Below are 27227 nucleotides of genomic sequence, written 5' to 3'. Positions count from 1 at the left end.
CTGAAGCCTTTTTTAAAGCAAGTCCTGGAAGCATGAGTGTGGTCCAGTAACATCTTATAAATCAGCTTTTGCAAACTATGAGCTCTGCATTGTATCAGAACACAATCTGTTCTTTAGTTGCTCATAGTGTACTTTCAATTTTATTTGAAATATTTCTTACTATAGATTTCCTTCACTCTAAATACTTTCCTATAAACACCTATCACCTCTTTACCACAATAGTCTAAAAAGATGGTGATTCTCAATTTGTTTCTTAGCCTCATTTTACCCTTTCTTAGTCCTGATTAAGATAAGGCACTTCATGAAAATATGAATACAACAATTTGATAACTCTGCAAAGGTTTTAAAACAAGATACCCCAAATGCCTAGCCGGCGTAGCTCAGTGGTTGAGCGTCAACCTATGAACCAGAAGGTCAGAGTTCAATTCCCAGTCAGGGCACATGCCTGGGTTGCAGGCTCGATCCCCAGTGTGGGGCATGCAGGAGGCAGCCAATCAATGATTCTCTCTCATCACTGATGTTTCTATCTCTCCCTCTCCCTTTCTCTCTGAAATCAATAATATTTATATATATAATATATATGTAATATATATGTACATAATATCTATATATATATAATATACATACTAGTATATGGAAGATAACCCTAGTTACTTTTAGTGATAACGAGGAACATCCTATATAATAAAAGGCTAATACGCAAATCGACCAAAAGGTGGAATGACCGGTCACTATGACGCGCACTGACAACCAGGGGGCAGACGCTCAATGCAGGAGCTTCCCCCTCATGATCAGTGTGCTCCCACAGGTGGAACGCTGCTCAGCCAGAAGCCAGGCTCACAGCTGGTGAGCGCCGCAGCGGTGGTGGGAGCCTCCACTGCAGGCAGGCAATAAGGAGCAAGGGGTCCCAGACTACAAGAGCCCCAGACTGTGAGAGTGATGTCTGACTGCCAGCTTAGGCCCAATCTCTGGGGGAATCAGGCCTAAGCCAGCAGGTGGACATTCCCCAAGGGGTCCTGGACTGTGAGAGGGTGCAGGCCGGGCTGAAGGACCCCCTTTTCTCCCCAGTGCACGATGTCATGCACCAGTCCTCTAGTATGCTATAAAGTAACTAATGCTAGGAAGCCAAGAAAACTACAGATGCTAACATTTAAACTGGTCCTGAAAAGGAGGGAAGAAAGAATTCATTCAATAATAGAAATTAGTGTTTGAGAAAAAGAAACAGCAACGGCCCCAAAGGGCAAGACGACACATTATGCAAGGAATTTCCACATCCTTGGAACAAACAAGGCTCAGTGAGGAGAGATGGTGAGGAGAGAGGAGTTGGCGAGGAAGCCACAGGCCTGCTACCATGGGAAGGCATTCAGACTTCATCCTGTGGGCTATGGAGAATTCCTGGAGCATTTAGCTGTAGGAGTCTATCCTCAGGAGACACTGGTTATTGGGAGTCACAGCTCTCCCTGAGGACCCCAAGCCTCCATGGCTTCCTCTTGCCTAGAAGGTTGAGTTAGAGGGGTCCATGGGCAGGGAGGCGACTGGACACTCTTCCTCCACACCTCAATTACACAGGCTGAAAACAATCCTCAGGGTCTTCCTGGCTCCCATGAGATACAGAATGGCTTCAGATCCTCCAAAAGCTGTGGAATCTTAGAATGGAAAGGGTATCAGTAGAGCCGTCTCATGGCCTGTCAACTCTCAGAATCCCTTCTATACACCTCGACAAGTGACTGCATATTGGACAACAGCTAACATGCCCTCGCTGTCTCTTCTTTTCTTCAGAATCACTTGCTATAGTTCTAGCTAGGCATCATTTGAAATCCTTTCTAAAATCTTCTTCAGGGTGGACCCCTCCTTTGGATGTACTCCAGCTGGTCAGAGCTGGGCACAAAGAGCCCCGATGTTCTCCAACCACAGCAGAGCACTGTCAGCACGTTATGTTCTTAGAGTGTAAAAGGCATTTCTCGGTTGCACTGACCTTTACAGACATGCAAGACAAGGATCATATTAAATCTGTGGTCAAATAAAACACCTTGTTTTATTCGTTCTCATACACACCATTTGCCTCTCCTTCAAACCATTGAACACAGTTATAAGATATCCTTTATTTGTGTGATTATCTGAATAATGTCTGCATCTCACCGGCCTATGAACTAAGCATGTTGAATGCAGGTACAAAACTGGTTTTTTTGTTTCTTTATTTCCTTTTCACTGCCATTGTATTGTGAGGTCTTATCATAGTACCTCTTCCAAGGAAAGGTTCAGCAAATGCTAGATGAAGAAATAGATGTGTACACTCAAAAAATTACATGGGGCAAGATGCGGTAAGTGTGACAGGAACATTCAAATCAATATTCTGTGCAAGCCCAGTGGAGGTTCCTGCAACACCCCCTGTGAAGGAAAGGCGTCCTGAGGAAAAGGCATCCGAGCCAATTCCTAAACAGTGTCTCAACTACATTATTTAAAGTAAAGAAAATATATGGGCAAAACAGTTATTTACACGGGAAAACAGTTACTTGAAAAATAGTTATTTACATGAGAAACTGCTCAGATTAAATTAATAAACAGGGTGATTGTGGGGGGTGGAGAATGGGGGAAGGTGGAGAAGGCATAGAGGGGATAAATGGTGATGAAAAAAATAAAATAATACAATAAAAAATTAATAAACAGGACATAAAACAGTATGCCCCCTTACACACACACATACACACAGGAAAAAAAATCAAAAGCAGAAAAGCCCTTCCAGGCTCTGAGATCTGCCCACCTGTCCCTCCCCCTTCCAGCTACCCACGGACCCAACTCCCCGGGGTGTGTTCCCTCAGGACTTCTTACAGAGGAGCCAGCCCGGCTCACCCTTACCAAGCCTCCCTGTCTCAGAAACAACAAATAAGCGAACCAACTGTCCTGAATGTTTTGGAGATTCATCAGAACACTACTAATACACAGGCAGAGTGGTAAAAAGTCCATGGTGTGCCATGATTACAGATTCAAGGCAGCTCTTCAATGAGAAATTAAAGTCCTGGCTGATGTGCACTAGGGAGACGCTGATGGAAAACAGAGGAGTCTGGCAGCTCTAAGGTCCTAGAGCTCCTCGGGTGATTGTGATGCTCAGCTAGGGCTGGGAACTGCGGTCCCAGACCTGCAGGCACCTGCTCTTCATGCACTCAAGTGTATTTCAAGATTCCACCCCCTTCTGCAGGAAGGACCTCCCGGCTCCCCATCCATTCAGATTCTAGGGTATCCTATTAGGAAAGAAGAGCAGGTGTGACTCTGCTGGCCATCACAGTGACTCTGGAGTCTGGGATATGGCACAGAAAGAGGGCTTCAGTCACGTAAAAAAATCATTTATGTGAATTCATAGCATTCTTCCAGGCTATGAAAAGAGAAACAAAAGCATGTGTAGGAGCTATCCACTCAAATTCTTAGTGCACATGGAAGATAATAATATTTGTGTGGTTTCAGAAAAAATTCCTTGTGACTGTTCTCCCAAATATGCAAGATAAATGAGAATTAACTTCTTTGCTCAGGTCAATTAAAGTCTAGGCAGTGGAGTTTGCTGTGACAAAGACCTGCATATACACTTTGTACTGAATAACTTCTGCATTACTTTTTTCAAATTCATGGTACATTATCTTAAATTGAGTGACAGTGAACAAAATAGTTTGCAACATCTTCTGACTTTAGGAAAAGCTTGAAATTGTATTGTAGGTCTATCTTTTTTGAACACCTTGTATAACATCTGTACTATGCACAGATATCCCATTAACGCACTGCTCTGCAGAGTAGAATTTGGGTACAAAAGTGATCAGTATTGGCCTCCTTCCAAAAGGATGCTGAAATGCAATGTTTCCATAATCATACTGATACTCTAGAAATTAACTTGAATTCCTCTTCAACATTTTCGACATAAATTGAATCATACCAAAAGTATCTGCCTTACGGTGTTATTTAAATGTTAAGCACAATAAAACCAACCATTTTAATGGCTTGAAAAACAAGCCACACAACCCAGTAGCTTAAGCACTGGCGGGTTATTGTGCTGGTTTAGTCCCTTTCCCACTGTGCAAGAGACAAGGCATTTTCCCATGTGCTAGAACAGGAAATCATGACACATCCCATTGGAGAACAATGCCTGTAGAGGTAAAATGGTTACACAGAGGGACAGCTTCAAATACATGTACACATAACTGTCCTAAATACTCTTTTTAACTCACCAAATTTTTTTATCCTCGCCCGAGGATATGTTTTATTGATTTGAGAGAGAGAAAACATCAATGTGAGAAACTTGCCTCCCCAACTGGGGATGGAACTAGCAACCTAGGTATGTGTCCTGACCCAGAAATTGAACCCGCAACCTTATGGTGTATAGGAGGACACTCCAATCAAGTGAGCCACCCAGCCAGGATACTAAACTTTTATGTGCCTTCTACTCTTCAGATGATCCAACACCTAGAGTAAGGCACACACAACTTTCTTGGCTGTGTACCTACCCATGTCTTTGATTATTAATTAAAAACAAACTTTAAGGTGTGGCCTTTAATAACCTTTTTAAATAGTTCTGTATTAACAATATTTATTCAGTCTGTCTTTTAATATATATCCTTATCTAAGTACCAACTAGTGTTCATAGGGAAGTATGGGCATACCTAACACAAACGGATGAGAAGGTTCATAGTAGGAGAAAGTACTGAGCTAGGATGCAAAAGAACTTGAAACACAACTCACTCAACCTAGCTAAGCCTGTAAATTAAAGACAGTAAAATTTAACCTATCTAAACAATGTTGCTAAAGGGATGTATCAATAAGATAACATATTTGCAACTGATTTTAAACTAAAAGTTTAATAAGCATCATTCAGCTGCTGCTCTGGTTAGAAACTGCCAAGACAGTTTCCAACTAAAAACAAATAAAATAGTGTTCCTCTGTTTACTTACCTTTGAAGTTTTGCTGCGTCCTTCTTCCTTTCCTCCCTCCCTCTCTCCCTTTCTTTCTTCTTCCTTAATTTCACAGAGATTTACTGTGCTTCTACCATATACCAGATATAGTTCCAGTCCCGCATTGCCCAACACCGTAGGCAGTAGTCACATGTGGCCAGTAAGCATACAACATGGCAGTGGTCCAAATGGAGGTGCACTGTAAGTATAAATATACACTGGGCTTTGAAGACGTGGCGTAAACAAAAGGAGGTAAAATTTCTCAATTTTTTATATTGGATTACATGTTGAGATGATAGTATTTTGGATATGCAGGTTAAATCTATTATTAAAATTATCTGTCTCTTTTTACTTTCTTTAAGATGACAACTACAGGTTTAAAATATATGGAGGCTCACATTATATTTCTGTCTGACAATGCTACTCTAGACCTTGGCGCTATATTAGGAGTCATGTTTCCTTACATGTAAACATCTATGGCCCTAAAGTATTCAGCAGAAAAGGGAAACTGAAAAACAGCAAACATGTCCAGAGAGGACTCTGGGATGAAGGCCGGACACACAGAGCTGGACACACCTTCTGTTAGTCCTTCATTCTACCAAAGGCAGGGCCCAGCGCCTCAGGACAATCAGTCAGCAAAATGGTGAGCTATGACCTTGACCGTCTTGGGGAAGACTGCTCCTTCCACGCTGGGCGCTTCTGAGAATGTGACTTTTAATCCAGACTTACTAAGGAAGAAGGCTTTTAATTTAGGACACAGGTAGTTTCAAGGCATCATTTTTAGTACTTTGGGTTATGGCTCAAAAGCACTTAAAAAGGCTTCCAGTTGTTGGAAGATGATTGCTAACAAAGGCACCCTCCCTCTGCATTCCAACACCCTCCCTTATTATGAGAGTCCTTCGTTTTTCCTCTCCACGGGTCCAATTAGCCCTGCCGCTCCTCAATACCTTTAGTTCCCACATCACAGGCAGAGCTTCTACATGAAGAGCAAGAAGCTGAATCCGACCACAGGAGTCCCTTACAATCGGAAGGTCTCTGCTGGTCTAAAGAAGACAGTCGGAGGAAGCTCCAGTCGGCTGACTACCGGCCAGTTAAATGGAAGGTGACTTGTAAAATTTTAAGGAATTTCTGGAGGGTAAGCTTAGTTTAGACCAAATGGGCCTATTTTTCAAGAGCATTTTTTCTACCAAAAAGGCATCTTAAGCATTTGAACTTTATATTCCACGTGTTAGGAACTTACCTTAAATTCAAACCACAGTAAGGCAAACATTTTGCTGGACCATCCATCTTCCTGGCAGACTATCAAAGAAAATCAGGGCTTTCAAGAGATTCTCTAGCCTGTAAAGTGGGTGTAGCAGGAAGCCGAGAGGCTCAAATTTCAAGGCAGATAGTGTTATTTCATATGTGACCCCATCTCTGTCCTCTCTGCTCAGGCTGCTCTTTCAGCTGGGCGTGCCCTGTCCCTTTTGCCAACATAAATGTTACACCTCCCTCAACATCAAGCCCAAAACCCAGTCTCACACAAATCACCTCCAGTAACCCAAAATCTGGAGTAATCTCTCTCCTTCACTCTCATAGGAACCCAGTCAACTAAGTATCATATGGTATCTTACTTTACCTCTTCTCGAAGTATTTCAAACACATATAACTCAGAAGGAAAGCAATAAGGAAACATCAATAAGATGTCTAAAAATTCATCACCTTCCCTTTCAATCAGTTGAGATTTATCCGAGCTTCATTCAGTCACAAATATGAGCATAACTCCAGGGATACAAAAGGGATACACAGTCCGAATCCCTTCTTCCGTGGCAATTAGAAAAAGCCTCACAGAGAAAATAACATATCAGCAAAGAATTTAACACTTTGTAGAGATTAACTAGGTAAAGTGAGAAAGGCATTTCAAAAGCAGCAAAGCAGGGCACATTAAAAGAAATGACAGAATCTGTTTTAAACCATCACATAGAACCACTGAAAAGAATAGTATCTTCTAATATATTAAACTAGAGGCCCGGTACACGAGATTCGTGCACCCCGGGGGCGGGGGGGGGGGGGGGGTAACCTCAGCCCGGCCTGCTCCCTCTCACAGTCCAGGAGCACTCAGGGGATTTCTGACTGACAGATTAGGCCTGCTCCCCGCGGGCCTAGGCCTTCAGTCAGATCCTTAACACTGCCATGGAGGCGGAAGAGGCTCCTGCCACCGCCACTGCACTTGCCAGCCTTGAGCCCAGCTTCTGGCTGAGTGGCACTCCCCCTGTGGAAGCACACTGACCACCAAGGGGAAGCTCCTTCATTGAGCATCTGCCCCCTAGTGGTCAGTGAGCATCATAGCAACCAGTCATTCCGCCATTTGGTCGATTTGCATATTAGCCTTTTATTATATAGGAATATTCATGTGGGCATTCGAGGCTCTACATAAATATACTCCAATCCACCTCTGCTACATTTCCAAAAGTATAACAATGCAAATCAGGGTGGGCTCTCCAGAAACAGTCAGGGGTCAGATTCTACTAAGTTCTACTTGGAAGATGTTTCCTAACCCTTGCAATTTTCTTAACCTACCTGTATATCAATTTCTTCATCTGTAAAATGGGGATGATCTACCTCAGAGAGTTATTATGTTATTGTTATGATTAAATGAATTAAAATAAGTGATAAGTAGAACAAGTTAGGCATTCAATACATGCTGGCATCATCATTATTTACTTCCCATGCTAGACACTATAGCAGATCTGAAGTTCTTACTCCCAGCACTTGTCCATGCCTCAATCTGAAGAGCTCTTCATATGATCAAATCCCACCTAGCAAGACACTGCTCAAATACCACTTCGTACAGGAGCCTACTAAGCCTGCTCCCCTCACTCACTAGGAAATAATATGTGTCTGCCTCCCTCCTCTGAACTCCTGTCCTCTCTTCAGGCACTCATCACTCTACTATCATTATGCCCATGTCTGATTTCCCCTAGAATGCTACAAAACAATCTTTAAGAGCAGGGACATCATCTTACTGATCCTTGTCCTCCCCCAGAGAACTGACACATATGGACACTCAATGTTTGCTGTTGAACAAATTAAAATACTCTCCTCTTTAATTAAGTCAAGAACAGACTAGAGCTTCTTAAATTGCTGTGACATCTACCAACGTATTCTTCCTAATAAAAACCCTTACTGAGAAAGAAGCTCAGTGCAATTTTCTGTAGTTCCTTTGTTAGTGAATCCTAAAGAAAAGTCAATAATAATAAGTTCTTCAGTTACTGACAAATCTGAGTCACCTTTGAACTGCTGCTGGGTAAACAAGTCTTTCTTAATTTTTGAACTAGTTCTAACGTAAGTCTGTTTAAGTTATTGTTACTTTTCTGCTACTTATTTGCAAAAGGTGGAACAAAGTTTCCATAGCAATGCCATTTTTCCTGCTTATCCAGATTCTAAAGCCTATTCTGTCTGGATTTTACTGCTTTCTACCACGCAGGCAAAGGAAGGCCAGCCTAGAACCACCCAGAACACTTGGCTTACACAACAGCAGTGTCAATACCAAACTGCACAGACCTCCACCTTTGGTGCCCCGTCCCTAGTGAAAGGAACAGGAAGATCAGCATCATCACTCTCCTCCAACGCTGACCTAACTCAGTAATATAATTATTACTAAGTTACATTTGATTACAGTCCTAAGCTTTAATTAGCACAGAAAAGTGTTAACTAGGATTGGCTTCCTCCTACAATAAAAACATTTTGACATTCTAGCGCATGCAAGCAGTTCAAAGACAGTCTTCATCTACTACGCAGTATCAGTGACTTTTCTGAGGAAGAGCCTTAAACAAATAAAATTAACAAAACAAGCAAAAATAAAACAGAATTCAAATGGGACTGCCCTATCCTTAAAATACATGTATGCTAACAAGCTCAGAGATAGAGAACAGACTGGTGCTTGCCGGAGGGAGGCCAGGGAGATGAGTGAAGGAGTAAAAATATGTGTGTATGCAATTATTTTCATAGTATCACACTGGATATCATGGATACAAAAAGAAGGAATTGGACATAGAGGAGAGGTGAGGTTACCATCCCAGAAATACATTCACAGAGACGAGTGTCCCGAGAATGAGCAACCTGACTGGCACACACACAGTATATCAGAAGTCTATGAAAATATCCCACTGTAGCCTGGCTGGTGTGTCTCAGTGTCGATCTATGAACCAGGAAGGCACAGTTCAATTCCTGGACAGGGCACATGCACAGGTTGTGGGCTTGATCCCCAGTACATTCTCCCTCATCATTGATGTTTTGATCTCTCTATCCCTCTCCCTTCCTCTCTGAAATCAATAAAAAATATATTAAAATATATACACATCCGACTGTTGTTGCCCATAAGTCTGTTCAATTCAAAATTAATGCTACCTTATAATAAAGATTTTTCAATATCTCCAGGACCAAAAAAAGATTTTAAGCAAATGCAATGCACTCGAATGGCTTCTAAAACCAATACCCTTATGATTTTTCAAGCACCAAGGCTATTTACACCTTATATCAACAAATATAAAAGTTGTAACTAGGTGAATCTATTTCTAAAAAATATATTTCTAATATATTGATCACTATTATCCCCAAATTGACAAATATCACTATAAATGTATCATTTCCTCTATAACTTAGCTGCTTCCAAAATAAACTAAATAAGAGCAGAAGGGGCAGGGAAAGGGAAGATTGTACACTCATTAAATACATGACATCAATTAATGCTTTATACTTTATCTAAATGCCAATTGTGCTATAACAGAAATAGCCAATTATTAATATTCTTTTTTCCCCCAGTTCTCCTAATTAAGAGTGGGAAAACTTACATTTTTCCTCACAACTGAAACAAGCTTTAAGAGGCTTACAGGATGCCCTAACTGGTTTGGCTCAGTGGATAGAGCGTCGGCCTGTGGACTGAGGGGTCCCGGGTTCGATTCCGGTCAAGGGCATGTACCTTGGTGGCAGGCACATTCCCAGTAGGAGGTGTGCAAGAGGCAGCTGATCGATGTTTCTCTCTCATCGATGTTTCTAACTCTCTATCCCTCTCCTTTCCTCTCTGTAAAAAATCAATAAAATATATATATATATTAAAAAAAAAAGAGGCTTACAAGAGGAGCATACTAAGTGTTGCTAAGTTGCTAGTACTTATTAGACCTTTGGAATGCAAGTGCAATGAGTTTTATGCTTAAACTAGAGGCCCGTTGCATGAAGATTCCTGCAATAATAGGGCTTCCTGCAGCCTGAGCAAAGCAGAGAAGGGAGCAAAGCAGAGGCGGGCTTCACTTCCTTCTCCACTGCCTCGCTCCCTCCCGTCTCCGCTGCCTCGCTCCCTCCCATTTCCGATGCCTCGCTCCCTCCCATCTCAGCTGCCTCGCTCCCTCCCTTCTCCGCTCCCTCATTCCCTCCCTTCTCTGCCACTTTGCTTCCTTCTGCAGGGCTTGGCTTCCTTCTACACTGTCTTCAGTCTTCACTCTGTGCCTGTGTATGCAAAATAACCACCATATTTGTTGGGTTAATTTGCATACTCGCTCCTGATTGGCTGCTGGGCATAGCGCAGGGACGGTCAATTTGCATGTTTCTCTTTTATTAGTATAGATATGACCATAACCATAGAAGTATGATGATGATTACGAGGTGAGACAGGGCTGGATTTAAAAGTACTACAACATAGCCGTATTATCCCTACTCCACTTGAGATCCCTTCCTTGCTTCCCAAGGCTAACGGCTATGGCTCGCTATCAAGGCCTACCACCCTGACATTGCTCTAGATTTTAGATTTGTTCTAACCTCCCTCACAAAAAAAAAAAAAAACAGACCTATATCCTATTCCTTAATATCCTGTTCTCCAGACAAACTAAATTGGCTGACATTCCATAGGCAGACAATATCTCAAGATGTAAGTTCTCCAGTGATAAGACTGGCAACCTAACAGGAGTCTTTGGGAAGCATCCCAAAATTCTAGGTTGAACACAGAGCAACAGAGTTCTTGAGCATCCTTTAAATAACAGCATTAGGACTGAACCTGGCCTTCAAAAATATCATGAAATGAACATCATTTTGCAAAGCACAGGACAAGTTCTACACCATGAAGAATATTCAACTAAAAGTTATTTGCAAGAAGTCTTCAATTACCAAAGAGCATAAATACAAATACTTTAAATTCCTGACTGCCCAAGGACACATTAATTACTCATCACACCACCTTACACAGATGTCCTTCTTTACAATTTTTAAAACACTTTCCTGTCTGTTATCTTACAAGTAAGATAGCCTTAACAATCCTATAAACTCTATATTTCCCATTTATAGGTCAAGAAGATGGCAAGTGTATTTAACTGATTTACCCAGGTAACTCAGGTCAAGGAAATCTCTATTTTATATAATAGCCCTAATGTGTTTATTTTAAAAAATAAGGCATTTGAAAGAATATAGCAACCGGGGCTCTAGTATTAATTATAATTGTTTCCAGGGAACTCTACAGATCATTTCTAAAGTAGACTCCATCCCATTGGGCCATTTCTCATTGAAGATGTATTCGGCCTATGTACTCATTCTAGTGTCTGTAAAGTGTAATCTATGATTATGCAATTGAATATTACAGTCACCCCAGGCCATCCTGTGTTTAAAGAGAAGTGTTTATGGCCATAACCTGCCAAACAACCATAATACCACTTAACCTCAGTTCAACCACTGCTTGAATGAACTTGTTAGGATTACACGGAAATACAGATGCAAAACAAATACTAGGCCAAGGAATGTAATGTCCACATATTAAAAGGGAGGGGGGGGGAGGATCCTTATATAATGCCACTAGGACAGAATGTACAAGAGTATTTAAATTCTGAAAGCTGGAAATTTAAGTCCAGAACATGGATAAAAATAACAAACACTAAATTTTGGAAAAAGAAATGAATTCCTCTGAAGGGTAGGGTGTGTCATCTCAGAAAGCAGCCCCAAGTAGGTAGCAATAAAATACAATGTTGTTTCTGGATCTCGCCAAATTAGCAAATCTAGAAAAAGATAAATCTGAGACCATTTTTTAAATGTACTGTTTAGAGTGGACTGCACTAGGTTATTGATTTGAGTCTACTGTATATCAATATAAACTAAAAGTCACTACCACCCAATTGCTTCCTGTGATGTAAACCCACTCTGTGGTGCCAGACTAATTCTTAGTGAGCAAGTCAACACAAGAAGGTAAGCCAACGCACTCATTCTCTTCTGTCAGTCAGTTATCAAATATGTACTAGCCAAAATATGTCTTTTAAAGAATACTCATAAATTAAAAACCGGAAATGAGACAGCATGATAATGTCTGAACTGTGGTTTACCAAACATTTTCTTACTTCTTAATAAAATACAGAGTTCATTCTGTAAGGCTGAGAGCCCACCCAATATGGTGTCTGTTTCAACCATTCAGATACATATTTCAAGTTTAAAAAGAAGTTTTGTTTATTAAGGAGACTGAGTAAGGATTAAAAAGCTGAAACTCGCCAAAACCGGTTTGGCTCAGTGGATAGAGCATCGGCCTGCGGACTCAAGGGTCCCAGGTTCGATTCCGGTCAAGGGCATGTACCTTGGTTGCGGGCACATCCCCAGTGGGGGGGGTGCAAGAGGCAGCTGATTGATGTTTCTCTCTCATGGATGTTTCTAACTCTATCCCTCACTCTTCCTCTCTGTAAAAAATCAATAAAATATATTTAAAAAAAAAAAAAAAGCTGAAACTCACCATCACATGGACTCCAGACCATGCCACTTAAACCTCCATTTTATTTTATCATTCATGTGAAATGTGACACAGGAGTACACAAAGAATATATGTGAAACCACGTATTTGCTAAAATTCCATTTATAATAATCGTTATTGAGAAATAACCACCCATGGCTCCTTAAAACAATTATGCCTGTAATTTAAGTTATGAAAACATATATTTCAGTGTGTTTTGCTCATGGATCAAAAGAATTAACATTATTAAAATGTCCATACTTTCCAAATCAATCTATAGATTCAAATCAATTCCTATAAAATACCAACGGCATATTTCACAGATCAAAACAAATATTCCAAAAATTTATATGGAACCAAAAAAACACCCCTAATGCCCTCAGCCATCCTGGAAAAGAACAACAACGTTGGGAGAGATCCTAATACCTGATATCAAACTATACTACAAGGCCACTGTAATCCAAGCAGCCTGGTAATGGCACACGAACAGGCATATAGATCAATGGAATAGAAGAGAGCCCAGAAATAAACCTACATCTTTATGGTCAATTAATATTTGACAAAGGAGGCAAGAGCATACAATGCAGTAAAGACAGTCTCTACAATAAATTTTGGGAAAATTGGACAGGCACATGCAAAAATATGAAATTAGACCACCTTCTTATTCCACACTCAAGAATAAACTCAAAATGGGTTAAATAAAGACTTACATGTAAGACTCAAAACCATAAAAATACCAAAAGAAAAATTTCAGACATTTCTCATAGCAATATTTTTGCTGATATATTTCCTTGGGCAAGGGAAACAAAGGAGAAAAACAAATGGGACTACATCAAACTAAAAAGCTTCTGCACAACCAAAGAAGCCATCAATAAAACGAAAAGGAAACCCCCTGAATGGAAGAACACATTTGCCAATAATACAACTGACAAGGGGTTAATATCCAAAATATATAAAGAACTTATACAGCTCAACACCAGAAAGACAAACAACCCAATCAAAACTTGGGCAAAGGACCTGATTAGACACTTCTCCAAAGAGGACATACAGATGGCCTATAGACATATGAAAAAATGCTCAATGTCACTAATCATCAGAGAGATGCAAATTAAAGCCACAATGAGATATTACCTCACACCTATCAGAATGCCGATCATCAATTAATCAACAAACAAGAAGTGTTGTCAAGGATGTAGAGAAAAGGAAACTCTAGTGCACTGCTGGAGGGGATGTAGACTGATGCAGCCACTGTAGAAAACAGTATGGAGTTTCCTCAAAAAATTAAAAATGGCCATAGCCAGTTTGGTTCAGTGGATAGAGCTTCGGCCTGCAGACTAAAGGGTCCCAGGTTCGATTCTGGTCAAGGGAACATGCCCAGGTTGCAGGCTCAATCCCCACTGGGGCATGCAGGAGGCAGCCATTCAATGATTTTCTCTCATCATTGATGTTTCTCTCCCTCTCCCTTCCTCTCTGAAATCAATAAAAATATATTTTTTTAAAAATTAAAAACGGAACTGGCCTTTTGACCCAGTGATCCCATTTCTGAGAATATGTCCTAAGAAACTCAAAAACATTAATTTGAAAGAATATATGCACCCCTATGTTCATTGCAATGTTATTTACAATAGCCAAGATCTGGAAACAGCCCAAGTGTGCATCAGTAGATGAGTAGATAAAAAAGCTGTGGTACATTTACACAATGGAATATTACTAGGCTGTAAAAAAAAAGGAAATCTTACCTTTTGTGACAGTATGAATGGATATTATTATGCTCAGTGAGATAAGCCAGTCAGAGAAAGATAAATACCATATGATCTCACTTATATGTAGAATCTAATTAACAAAATAAACTGGCAAAACAAAATAAAACACTCATAGATAGCTGTCACAGGGAGGGTGGTTGGAGGACTGGATGAAAGAAGGTGAAGGAATTAAGCAAAAAATCCTATATAATAAAAGCATAATATGCTAAGTGTCCAGTAGTCTGGTCGTACGTTCAACCAATCAAAGCATAATATGCTAATGATATGCTAAGGCCGCTCAACCACTCGCTATGACAAGCACTGACCACCAAGGGGCAGACACTCTGACCAGTAGGTTAGATTGCTGTTGGGGTCCGGCCAATCGGGTATGAGCGAGATGGGCCAGACATGCCCTGGAGCCCTCCTGCAGTCCTTCCCGGGCTGGCCAACCTCCCATGTTCCTCCCCAGCCCTGACTGTGCACCAGTGGGGTCCCTCGGCCTGGCCTGCACCCTCTCGCAATCCGAGCTGAGGGACCCCCCCCCACCACCACCACAAGTGCACAAATTTCGTGCACCTGGCCTCTAGTAGATATATAAAACACATAGACACAGACAACAGTGTGGTGACAGCCAGAGGAAAAGGGGGGTGGGGTAGGTGGAAGTGGGCAAAGTGGGGGAAAATGGGGAGGAAAAGAGACTTTGCATCGGACGGTGGGTACATGACACAGGGCGCAAATTTTTTGTTGAGTTGTACACTTGAAGTACGGTTTTGCTAGCCAATAGCACCCTACTATAGTCAAGTTAAAAAAATTTTCTACTAAATTATATTAGTATATTGCTTTTATTATAAATACTTTCTATAAAATAGAGCTCCAAAGCACAAACTATTTCTGCATTTGTTAAATTTTTACTGGCATTACAAGGCAAAATACAGAAATATAAGTAATTTAGAAAGTAACTGAGATGTCACAGATGCAAAGCACCATCTCAGATTCCGTGAAATCCTGACATCATAGTTGGAAGCAGAAATCTTTGCATTCTAAATCTAACCTTCACATGTGACTTGACTTCTCCAAATCATTTCTAAACACTCAACCTGAAAAATACCACCAACTGCACTGTGTTATTGAGAGAAAGAAATGAGACTGTGTATACAAGAAGCTCTCAACTCTGTGCTTAGCATAAGATAGTACTGGCCATTATTGCTGTGCTGCTGTTGTTATTGAAGGGAAAAGCATGTAGCAAGCACACCTAAAGGAATTAAACTTGAGCAATACACACACGGGTCTTTAAAGGTCTATCCAAAGAGTAAAATGAGACTACCAAAAAAAAGCAAAATTTACAAAACCATATGAATAGGTTCTCCAAGGTCTAGTATACTTTACCACAATTTTTTAAAAAATCTAAGTTCTGTTCTGACTTGAGCATACAATGTCTAAGATTTCATATGCAAGACATTCACTACTTCATTTCTCAATATCCTAAAGACAGAATAAATCTTTTAATACGAATTAACTAATATTTTAATAAGAAAACTCTAAGAATGTTCATTAGCACTTTCTGCAAAAGTTAAAAATTGGAAACAGGCTAATGTCCATCAATATAGAAAATATATGAAAAAATTAAGCAGCTATAAAAAGAATAAGAGGAATTTATATATACTTATATGGAATGACTTAAGACATGTTATCAAGCTAAAAAATACATAAAACATATAAAATATGACTATGTTTAGACAACCAAAAAATAACTTATGTTACATGCATACATATTTATGCACTTAAATTCATACACAAACAATTGAAAGTATGCAAGCAATGGTGACCTCTTGATTTGACTCTGTATAATTCTGCTATTTGACTATTTCAGGGAGATTGTATTTATGTATTACTTGTGTAATTTATGACCCTCAAGGAAAGTTAGCCAATAAATACACTAGGCTAAAATAAAAATAAGTTTTAGAAAGCACTATAGTTTACAAAAGGATTGTATAATATTTTAAATAAATCCTTTAACACATTACCTAATTTGATCCCCACAATAAGCTTCTAGAATTTAAGGTAGTATCCTTATTTTAAAAGTGAGAACACTCACTTAACAATAAATACAGCGCCCAAATGGAAACATGGTCTACTGACTCTAAATCCAGTGTTCTGGTCTTGAGGCTACAGTACCTCCATGCCCTGGAAACACTAATATCTACACCAAGGCTCTCAGTCTCTGCAGCGCTGCCATTCACACCAAAGTTCCACATGAAAGTTCACAGTGCAGAGAAAAAAGGCACTAGAGAAGGAGTCAAAGATCTGGGTTCTAGTCTTTTTTTTTTTTTTTAAGTAGGAGAATATCAAGTTTTAATACAAACACATGGGGAATTCATAAAGCATGAAAACCCCATAAAAATTCCAAAGATGGTGAGGCAATATTTGGGTATATAACACATTTTTTAACAAAGGAGAAAGTGGGGAAGGGGTATGCAATTTCAGAAGTGAGACTGTACAACATATAGGTAGTTCAGGAAGAGGCAATGGGACATGAGGGTGCAGGGCCGTCTAAAGCCTTCTATTTGCCAACCTTAATTCAAATTAGGCTAAGGTGACATCCTAAGCTCTCCTTCCGGAAGCAAGTTTCTCTGAATCTCTTGGTTCTTTCTGAGTCTTGTTTTTCAATAAACACCTTAAAATTAATATCAGAATCTTGGTTATAGGTCTTTGCTTTTCATCATTTTTAATATTTCTTGCCAATCCCTTCAGGCCTGCAAAGTTTCTGTTGAGAAATCAGCTGACAGTCTTATCAGAGCTTCCTCATAGATAACTGCTTTTCTCTTACTGCTTTTAAGGTTCTCTCTTTGTTTTTAACCTTTTGCATTTTAATTATGATGTGTTTTGGTGTGGGCCTCTTTGGGTTAATCTCTGCTTCCTGAACTTGTACCAGTATGTCTATTTCCTTCACCACGTTAGGCAAGTTTTCTGTCATTATTTTTTCAAATAGGTTTACAATTTCTTGCTCTCTCTTCTTCTTCTGGCACCCCCATGATGTGAATGCTGGTATGTTTGAAGTTGTCCCAGAGGCTCCTTATACTATCCTCATCTTTTTAGATTATTTTTGTTTGTTTGTTTTTAATATATTTTATTGATTTTTTACAGAGAAGAAGGGAGAGGGATGGAGAGTCAGAAACAGCGATGAGAGAAAAACATCAGCTGCCTCCTGCATGCCCCCTACTGGGGATGTGCCCGCAACCAAGGTACATGCCCTTGACCAGAATTGAAACTGGGACCCTTCAGTCTACAGGCCGACACTCTATCCACTGAGCCAAACTGGTTAGGGCAGATTATTTTTGTTTTGTTTTGCTGTTCTGATTGGGTGTTTTTTGCTTCCTTATATTCCAAATCACTGATTTGATACTTGGCTTCATCTACTCCACTCTTGATTCCCTACAATGTATTCTTCATTTCAGTTCATGTATTTTTTATTTCTGAAAGGTTTTTTTTTTTATGTTTTTATCTCCATTTTTATGTTTTCTATCTCTTTGTTGAAGTTCTCACTAAGTTCATCAACTCTTCCCCTAAGTTCCTTGACTATCCTTATAACCATTGTTTTCAACTCTGCATTTTGTTTAGTTCTTTTTCTGTAGTTTTGTTCTTTTCTTTTATTTGGAACACGTTTCTTTGCCCCATTTTGGCAGCCTTCTTGTATTTGTTTCTATGTATTAGGTAGAGCTGCTGTCTCCCAGGCTTAGTAGAGTAGCTAATATAGTAGGTGTCCTGTAGGGTCCAGTGGCACAGCCTCCCTGATCAACCAAATTGAGCACTCAAGGTTGTTCAATTGGGTGCGTACACCTTCCTCTTATAGTTGAGCCTTGATTGCTATTGGTACATCAGTGGGAGGGATTTACCCCTCAGGCCAATCAACTGCAAGGATTGGCTGTAACCACCAACCACCAACCTCTGACCACAGTGGAGGATCAGCTGTGCAGAAGCCCACCCCACAGAGCAGAACTTACTTCAGGAGGGTCTGGTGCCCACTGAGTCTTCCCCCTGGAGTGTGTTGCTGTGGAGGTGGTTGGGTGGTGGTGCTTTGACATGCTCTGAAGTTGTCCACTGAGTGCACTCGTACAAGTACTTCTCAGAAGGTGCAGGCCAAGAACATCTGCTGCCTGTTCTGCCTGGGCCACCCGGCATGAACTACGAAGTGATCTGCAGATGGCTACCACTTCTGCTGGGCTTGGAGATGCCCAGGTGAGGCCAGGCTGTGAACCAAGGCCAGGCTATTGCTAGTGCTGGGCCTGGGGCCAATTAGTGAGCGGTACAGGGCTCTCTGAGGCCAGATGCGTGTTTGAGAGATTTTAGGAAAATCTGAAGCATGAGCTAAGGTACACCATTCCTATGGAAAAGCCACTGGAAACAGCTTAGGTGAGCCCAAAAGTTGGTTTTGGTGGGGCCTTAGAGAATCACCAGAGCAGGGCAAACAATATGAGTTAGGTTGATGGAGTCTCAGGTATGGTGCCCACCGGCTGGCTCTGTGGAGGGAGACAGGTCTCAGAAAAGAAAGGATGGTGCCTGCTAGTCCTTCTGTCTGGAAGAAAGTTGCCGCCACCACCCCCCTGTCCCCAGCTCTTGTCCTGATCGGGGCAATTTAGTTTCTCCCCATATGTCTCTGGTGCCTTTTTTTTTAAAATATATTTTATTGATTTTTTTTACAGAGAGGAAGGGAGAGAGAGAGAGAGAGAGTCAGAAACAGCAATGAGAGAAACATCAATCAGCTGCCTCCTGCACACCCCCTACTGGGGATGTGCCGGCAACCAAGGCACATGCCCTTGACCATAATCGAACCCGGGACCCTTGAGTCTGCAGGCCAATGCTCTATCCACTGAGCCAAACCGGTTAGGGCTCTGGTGCCTTTTAAGCTGCCGTTCCCGTGCTGCAGCTCAAAGGGAGTGAGTCCAAGTAAGACCATGTGCCAGCCCTTTAAGAGGAACTTTCTGGGCCTCCAGCAGCCCTTGTCTCCTTCAGCCTCAATTCCTGCTCGTTTTTACAGACAGAAGTTATGGGGACTTCTCTTCCTGGCACTAGAACCTTGGGGGTGGGGGGGCACTCGTATGGGGCTGGGACCCCTCACTCCTCAGGGGTGAGTCTGCAGCTGAGACATCTCCCAATTGTGTATTTGTATTTGTTTCTATGTATGAGGTAGAGCTGCTGTCTTGTATTTGTTTGCCACACGTAGATGTGGGACCATCCTATTCCATAACTCTACTCCTCCTTCCAGTCTCAATGTGGCTTCTTCTTTAATTCTCCAATTGCAGGACTTCCATTCAGCCAGATTGCAGGTGGTTCTGAATGACAGTTGTTCTGTAGTTTAGTTGTCATTTTTATGTGGTTGTGGGAGGAGGCAAGTACTGCATTTACCTACGTCACCATCTTGACCAGAATTTACTGTGTTGCCGGGGGAAGTGGTGTTCTGAGTCGCAGGAAAGCACCCCAGGGACCCACGCATGGAGGCTGGACCTGGGTTCTACTCTTGACTACGTCACCACTAAGACTTCATGATAAATCAAACTCTATGCCCATGATTTTCTGTGGCTGCACATCAGATTCCACAGTGATATTTTTTTTAAATATTAATACCCAGGCCTGACCTCCAAAAATTAAGATATAATTGGTGAGGTGTTAGCAAATTTATTAGATGCTCCCCAGGTTATTCTAAGGTGTAACTTGGTTAAGACCACAACTTTAAGACTTAATATATTTATCTGATCAAAATCCTATATAATAAAGAGCTAATATGCTAATTAGACCAAACAGCAGAATGACTGTCCAGACGAACTTCCAATGAAGCCGGGGCTGTGGGGCTGCGAGGGCTGAGCCCCTTGCATAAATTTCGTGCATCGGGCCTCTAGTAAGACATAAAAGTCCTTTGTGACAGGTACTTCGCAGAGTTGAAATGAGGGATGAATATTATATGGGAAAACCTCTTATAAATAACACATGCTTTAAAAACGTAAAGGAATGATTATTCATTCATTCAAACATGTATTTATATCTTCTTCTAAGTGCCAGGCATGTGCTTAGGATGGAGAGGAAAGGCATTGCCCCCAAGAAGCTGGGAAGCTATCACATCCTTAAACAACTACTGAACAGTGACACCACAGCAGCAGCAGCACAAAGGTGGTGATGACCAGCCCAGCCCAGGACAAAGGTGCACAGGGGTGATGGCGAGAAGACGGCTTAGAGAGGCCTGCACAGAGGAGACCCTGGGGCTAGATCTTGGCATTTACATCACACCCAGGCAAGTACTCAGGAGAACCAAAGGTTCTCAGAGAGAGGTGTTGGGATCCTGGAGGTACCGGAGACCTTTTCAGGAGGCCTGTGAGGCTGAAACTATTTCAATAATAAAACTAAGACACATCCCAAATTAGAAATAACCCAAATTCCCTCCAAGTGGTAAATAGACAAACTGCAGTATATTCACACATTGGAGTAAGACTCAGCAATAAAAAGGAACAAATTAGTGATACACACAACAGCATTGGATGAATCTCAAATGCATTATGTTAAAGGAAAGAAGCCAGCTCAAAAGGCTACAGAATGTATGATTCCATTTATGTGACATTTGGGCAAAAGCAAACTATAGGGCCAGAAAATAGGTTAGAGGGTATGAGGCTAAGGGTGGGAGAACGTTTTGGGGAAATGGAAATGTTCTATAACTTCATTGTGGTTACACAACCGTATGTGTTTGTCAAAACTCAGAGAACTGCACACTAAAAAGGGTGGGTTTCACTTTATATGTTATACCTCAATAAATCTTAACACTTAAAAATAACACTGTGCTACCTGCCTGTTTCACTCTCGTTTTCTCACAATTGTACCATGTTCCCCAGAAGCTGCATGACTGCGATGATGTCATCACTCTGCACTAAGGAAATGTATATTCTCTTGGGGGGGGGGGGGGTAATTTTTATTTATTTATTTATTTTCCATCACCATTTATCCCATCTATGCCCTCTTCCACCTCCACCCACTTCCCTACCCCTGCAATCACCACACTGTTGTCCATGTCCCTGAGTTCTCTTTTTTTCTCTTTTTGCTCAATCCCTCTACCACCCCAAAGCTGTCTGCCTGCTCTCTATCTTTGAGTCTCTTTATTTTGCTTGGTAGTTCAGTTTGTTCATTAAATTCCACATATGAGTGAAATCATATGGTTCTTGTCTTTCTCTGACTGGCTTATTTCATCTAGCATAATGTTCTCCAGGTCCATCATGCTGTCTAAAGGGTAAAATTTTCCTTTTTACAGCAGAGTAGTATTACATTGTGTAAATTTTTCTTGGTTTTAATTTCTAACACAGTCAATAGTGAAGAATCTAATCAACCTAAGCAAAAGCTCTCTTGGGGCCTCAACAATTTAACAATATAAAGGGATTCTGAGACCAAAACGTTTTAGAATCACTGCCATAGATAATGGGGAGGCCCAGAAGTGTTTGTTCTAAGCAGAGAGTAACAAGACCCAGCTTTACAAAGAGTGATGCAGGGAAATTAGTTAAGAAGTTACTGCAAAGCTCTGATTAAGGCTGACCTCAGGGTGCACGGGAAAGAAATTATGTGCACACATCATCTGTGGTGTTACAAACCCTGAGCTAGTTCCTCCTCACTGGGCTGTCTTTGCTGGTGTGCTAATAATGCTTTCCAGACTAAATCCTGCTAACTGGCAATGTAGTTAGGAAACTAAATCTGCTATAAGAGACATTCTACAATGCATTACTGATAAGTGATTTTTGGATTATTCGCTCAATTGCCTATCATTTAAAACTGAGTTTCACATATTTTCAAATTGGAAAGTCACCAGCCTAAAGAGGTATAGAAACTAATTTAGAAGTGACTCACTACCTCAAAATAAATTAGGGAAATTAGGTAATTGCTTATAAAGCCGATATATTACTCCTCTGAAATGTGCTTTCATTTGCATCCAGAAACACTTATGACAATCCCAACTCAGCACAATTTTTCTATACAATCAATGTGGGGTTTTTGGGGTGTTTTTCTTGAAGGAGAGAGAGGGAGGGTGTTTGTTTTTGGTCTGGACAAGTTCCCTTTCCTCCTGAGAAAATTCCTTTCTGAGTTCTAACCCTATAAATTATAAATTATAAATTATCTCCAGTACAGATCTTTTTCTCTAATCTTCTCACGCCCAGAATTATTATATAATACTTTGGGATGCCACAAAGGTAGAGAAATTAACCTTAAAGCCATCCATGTCTTTAAGTTTTAAATGTATAGAAAATACATGAAAGGATAGATAGATAGATAGATAGATAGATAGACGATAGATCAATTAATCAACCTAGGAGGAAAATGGCAGATATTAGAGGAAAGGATGATTTCCTTCCCCTAAAAGAAATAAAAACTTATAGTTTTACAAGCCTCTTTAAATGGACATGAATATGTTTTAACTGCCACCACATATAGCTTCTCTAAATATTCTATGTAGCCAACCCCATTGAAACCTCTTAGGGAATCACAAACAGGAGAAAACCTGTCTGTAAAATTCAATTTGCCACCTATACATGTGAAAGGGGGTAAGGGTAACTCTAAGCTTCTGCCAAGGTAGCTGTGTATTGTTAATACAGAAATAATTAGATCCTTACCTGAAAGTATAGTCCTTTTGATCTACCTCTGACATAAAAATCTTGGAAATTAGGTTACAGTCAGTACTACAGAAGATTCCAATTTGAAACTGAACCTATGGATTGAAAAGAGGAAAATAATTAATTTGAAATACATGCCCAATGAAGATAAAAACACCAATCTGATCAAAGATGAAATTTCCGTACACTTGTTGAAGCCAAATGGTTTCTGCAGGAAACCTGTTTTCTGTGACTCAAATCCAAAAGGGAAAATGTGGGTGGCTCTTCCTGTCTTACCACCAAGAGTCAGCCAATTGGCTGGTGAAGTTTTCACACAACGGAAGCTCAAACTCTAGCCTTCCATCTGCTCCAATACTGTCATACCTTAGCGAAATGAAATAGGAATAAAGGCTTTCTTAAGCCTCACAATAAGCCTTTAATGGAGTACCTTGGCTTATTCTATCCGAGCAAACTGCCAAGTTCTTCAAAACTTCAAATCCAGACGACGTGAAAAATAATGAGAACGAAATCACAAAATAATGCAGGGACTTGAGAATTATCTCCGACTTTGGAGCTATGATTTATGAAAAATGACAAGTGAATCTCTCTTGGGTGCTAAGCGACAACAGCAGCGTAACTGTGAGGCAGGGGCTTCCAGCCCAGCCATCTTACCCAGGCTGCACTTCTTCCCCACCCAAAGCACTCACGTGCCTGCCAACACATACCACACATGAACTGCTAAACACAACTCGGCCAGGCTGGGGTAAGAATTCAATAATTCAATAGGGTATTTCTGCATCTCCACCTAGAGCTAGTAAACTGGCTGATGTGATACAGACTTAACTGAAAACACACACAACAGTATGCACGCCTTCCAGGAGAAAAAGAGCACGGGTATGTGATACTAGCATGGTAAAACAATCGTGTACAGTAAGTCCTCAATTAACGTCACCGATAGGTTCTGCAGCTTTAAGTGAAATGACACATAATACGACCAATTTTGCCACAAATAAATTTAAGTTTCTAGGCATCTCATCAACATTTTAATGAAACATTATTAGAGGACCTGCTGTACACACATCTGCCAAAGGCTTCCTTAAATTTACACCTACAATCAACAAAAAAATCTGCAAGCAGAAGGCAATAAAAACTCAGATGGCTACTTCCAACAGTAATACTGGGACTCCAAGTGCCAAACTGCTCAGGGTTAGCAACTGTCCATTACCTAAAGATTCCAGGCCCAATATGAAAAGTCCTCTTGTCTTAGAGGTTGTCTCAAAATGCTGAGAGTCTCATATAAAAGGACCTTTTGTGAGCCACCAGGGACTACTCGGCAAGTTCAAGTTCTCGCCTGGTTCCTCTGGTAGTCACGCAGGAAACTCACTGACCAGACTAAAGCAGGGGTGCTGGCTCCCAAAATATTCATCTCCAGGGAACTGTTTTGTGCGGAGACAATGAAACCTGAAATAATGCACAACTGTTTGTATGTTTAAATTTTAGAAAATATGTGGATGGAGGCACTAAGCAGATCATGAACAAATACAGATCATAAGCTTTTAGAGTTGGAAAAGACCTCAATATCCCATTTACCACAGTAAAACCCTCATTTTACAAGCAGTATTAAGTCAGGATCTCCTGACTGCCAGCTTAGTGTTCTTTCTACGATGCCCTGCTCGCTAATCAATTGTGGAAACATTATTTTGGAGCATATAAAAATAAAGTCATAACTCAGTCGCATGATAAGTTACACTTGACCATGTATTACAAAAGAAACAATTTACATAAAAGATTGCAAAATAAGAACCTTTAGAGCAAGCATGTCAAACTCGCAGCCCACAGGCCACATAAGGCCCACAATGAATAATTTGGCAGCCCAGCCAATATAATGGTATGTAAGAAAAGTTTTAATAAAAATTTCATAACTTAATTTTTACAATATCCTGTTATAGATAATGGGGAGGCCCTGAAGTGTTCTAAGCAGAGAGTAACAAGATTTATTACATAATCCTATATAATAAAAGGCTAATATGCAAATTGGTCAAACAGTGGAATGACTGGTCGCAATGGTGCACACTGACCACCGGGGGACAGACGCTCAATGCAGGGGGAGCACCGCTCAGCCAGAAGCCGAGCTCATGGATGGCGAGTGCAGCAGCAGTGGCAGGAGCCTCTCCCGCCTCAGCAGCAGCACTAAAGATGTCCAACTGCCACAGACGTAAGCCAGCAGTTGGACATCCCCCAAGGGATCCGGACTGCGAGAGGGCGCAGGCCAGGCTGAGGGACCCCTCCAAGTACACGAATTTCATGCACTGGGCCTCTAGTTATTAATGATGAACTACAACGTTCGCTAATGACTGATTACTATAATTGTGTTGCATTAATTTCCCTTACGTGCCTTACACGGAGGTGCACCATTTCTCTCCACGAATACTAGCAGCAAATATTTTAGCAGCCAATTGCCATGTCATTAGTCTTGAACTGACTTGTTTGGTGTGCGCAACAGGAAATATTTCGCTTTTGGAGAACAAGAAAAATAGATTTATTTGTGTTATACTTATTAATTTGGGCAGTTATTCAGTGTCTGGTAAGTTAATGTTCAAGAAAAAATATTAATTTTTATTTAAATATTCTATTATTTTATGTTAATGATTAGTCATTTTATTTCAGCCCTTTGTATTCAGCATGTCTCTATCGAAATAAACCTAAGTTTCTATGAAAACTGAAGCTTTTGTTTTTTTGCATCCCACATAAACTTATTTATTCGCCTAATTTATTTGGCCCATGTTCACCTTGAGTTTGATATGATTGCTTTAGAGTATTCCCTGCTGGGGAAGTGGTAGGGTGCAGAATGGCTGTCTTTCTCCACACAAGAATGGTCTAACTTCATGGTCAGGGAAAAGTATGTACAAATTATCTATACAAGTCATTATCTCTCTCTCTCTCTCTGTCTCTCTTTCTCTCTCTTTTTAAATTGATCACTTCCAAACTACTGGAAGTGAAAAGATACAAAACAGGATATCTTAGTTCACTTACACAGAATGTTGAATGACAAAAAGAGTAATCTTTTCTTCTCAAATTGAAATTTAAAATATTTTCTACATAAGATATTTTCACTATACTATCATTAATTCCCTCTAATATAATATTTAACATCAAAACAGATCAAGTAGATTTATTTCCCTGCTGTAATTTTCTTTTAAAACTCTGATTTTTTTAACAGTTCTAAGACAACATAAAGTGATCTTTCATTCTGTTCATGTCCTCACGTTCCAAATGACAATTTCTCAAATAAGCACATTTTTTGCAAAGAAACAAAACAAAAACAAAGAAAGAAAAAAAAGAAATACCACATGCTAATACACATAAAAAGAGAAGTCCATAATAATTTGTATAGGATGAAAATAGCTGCATTAATTTTTTTTTTATTTTTTAAGCTCTGGCTGGTTTGGCTCAGTGGATAGAGCATCAGCCTGCAGACTGAAGGGTCCCGGATTCAATTCTGGTCAAGGGCATATGCGCAGGTTGTGGGCTCGATCCCCAGTTGGGGGCATGCAGGAGGTAACAGATCAATGATTCTCTCTCATCATTTATATTTCTATCTCTCTCCCTTTCCCTTCCTCTCTGAAATCAATAAAAATATATTTTTTTAAAATTTTAAGCTAAAACATAAATCTTTACACAAATTAATAATTGTTCCTTGGATTATCTCCCAAGACAGTCTATACACACCTCTCCTAGTAAGGATACTTCTCGAAAATTTGTGATAAAAATTAGTGGCAATTCTGCCATGAATTAGTTGTGTGATGTTAGACAAATCATTTAAGCTTTGGACTTAACATCTTCCTAAGACATTAAGTATCACCTTTATTTCCCTTGAATTCTAAAAGTCAAATGTATCTTTAAATAATAATGTTAGTCTTTATAAACTACAGTATACCCTAGAACTTACTAGGAGACGACCACCAGCTTCGCTAAATGAACATTTTAAGACACTGTATACTCTAATTTAATGAACTGTGCCTCCTTGTCTCATGTCTCAGCTTTTCCAACAAAGGTTCAGAATGTACTTTCACATCTGGACGACTCTGCAGAAACCTTTTCCACTCCACTGAGACCTCGGTTCCTCCCTCTTCCCTCCCCATTGCCTCAGTACCTCATGCTCTTAAACCTGTATGGTTTAGCCACAATGTTGAAAATGAAAATAAGC

At 40.4% G+C, this 27227-nt stretch overlaps 1 protein-coding gene across 17 annotated transcripts in view; it reads right to left on the bottom strand.

Annotated features, from left to right (window-relative positions):
- SIPA1L1 (signal induced proliferation associated 1 like 1) overlaps positions 1 to 27227 on the bottom strand; it is a 333288-nt gene that overhangs the window by 274119 nt on the left and 31942 nt on the right. For 12 of the 17 annotated variants that reach the window (XM_079768725.1, XM_079768716.1, XM_079768714.1 and 9 more), the window contains one exon: positions 23042 to 23136. The exons of 4 other annotated variants lie outside the window; for them this stretch is intronic. The gene's annotated coding sequence lies outside the window, so the exon portion shown is untranslated. Of the gene's footprint in view, positions 1 to 4931; positions 4950 to 23041; positions 23137 to 27227 lie in introns of those variants that run through there. One more of the 17 variants, XM_079768728.1, reaches the window with a different exon arrangement.

Source organism: Cnephaeus nilssonii (genome assembly GCF_951640355.1).
Source record: "Cnephaeus nilssonii genome assembly, chromosome: 4".
NCBI classification, from domain to species: Eukaryota; Metazoa; Chordata; class Mammalia; order Chiroptera; family Vespertilionidae; genus Cnephaeus; species Cnephaeus nilssonii.
The sequence above is the reverse complement of the archived record's forward strand: the minus strand, read 5'-3'. Positions and strand labels throughout refer to the sequence as shown.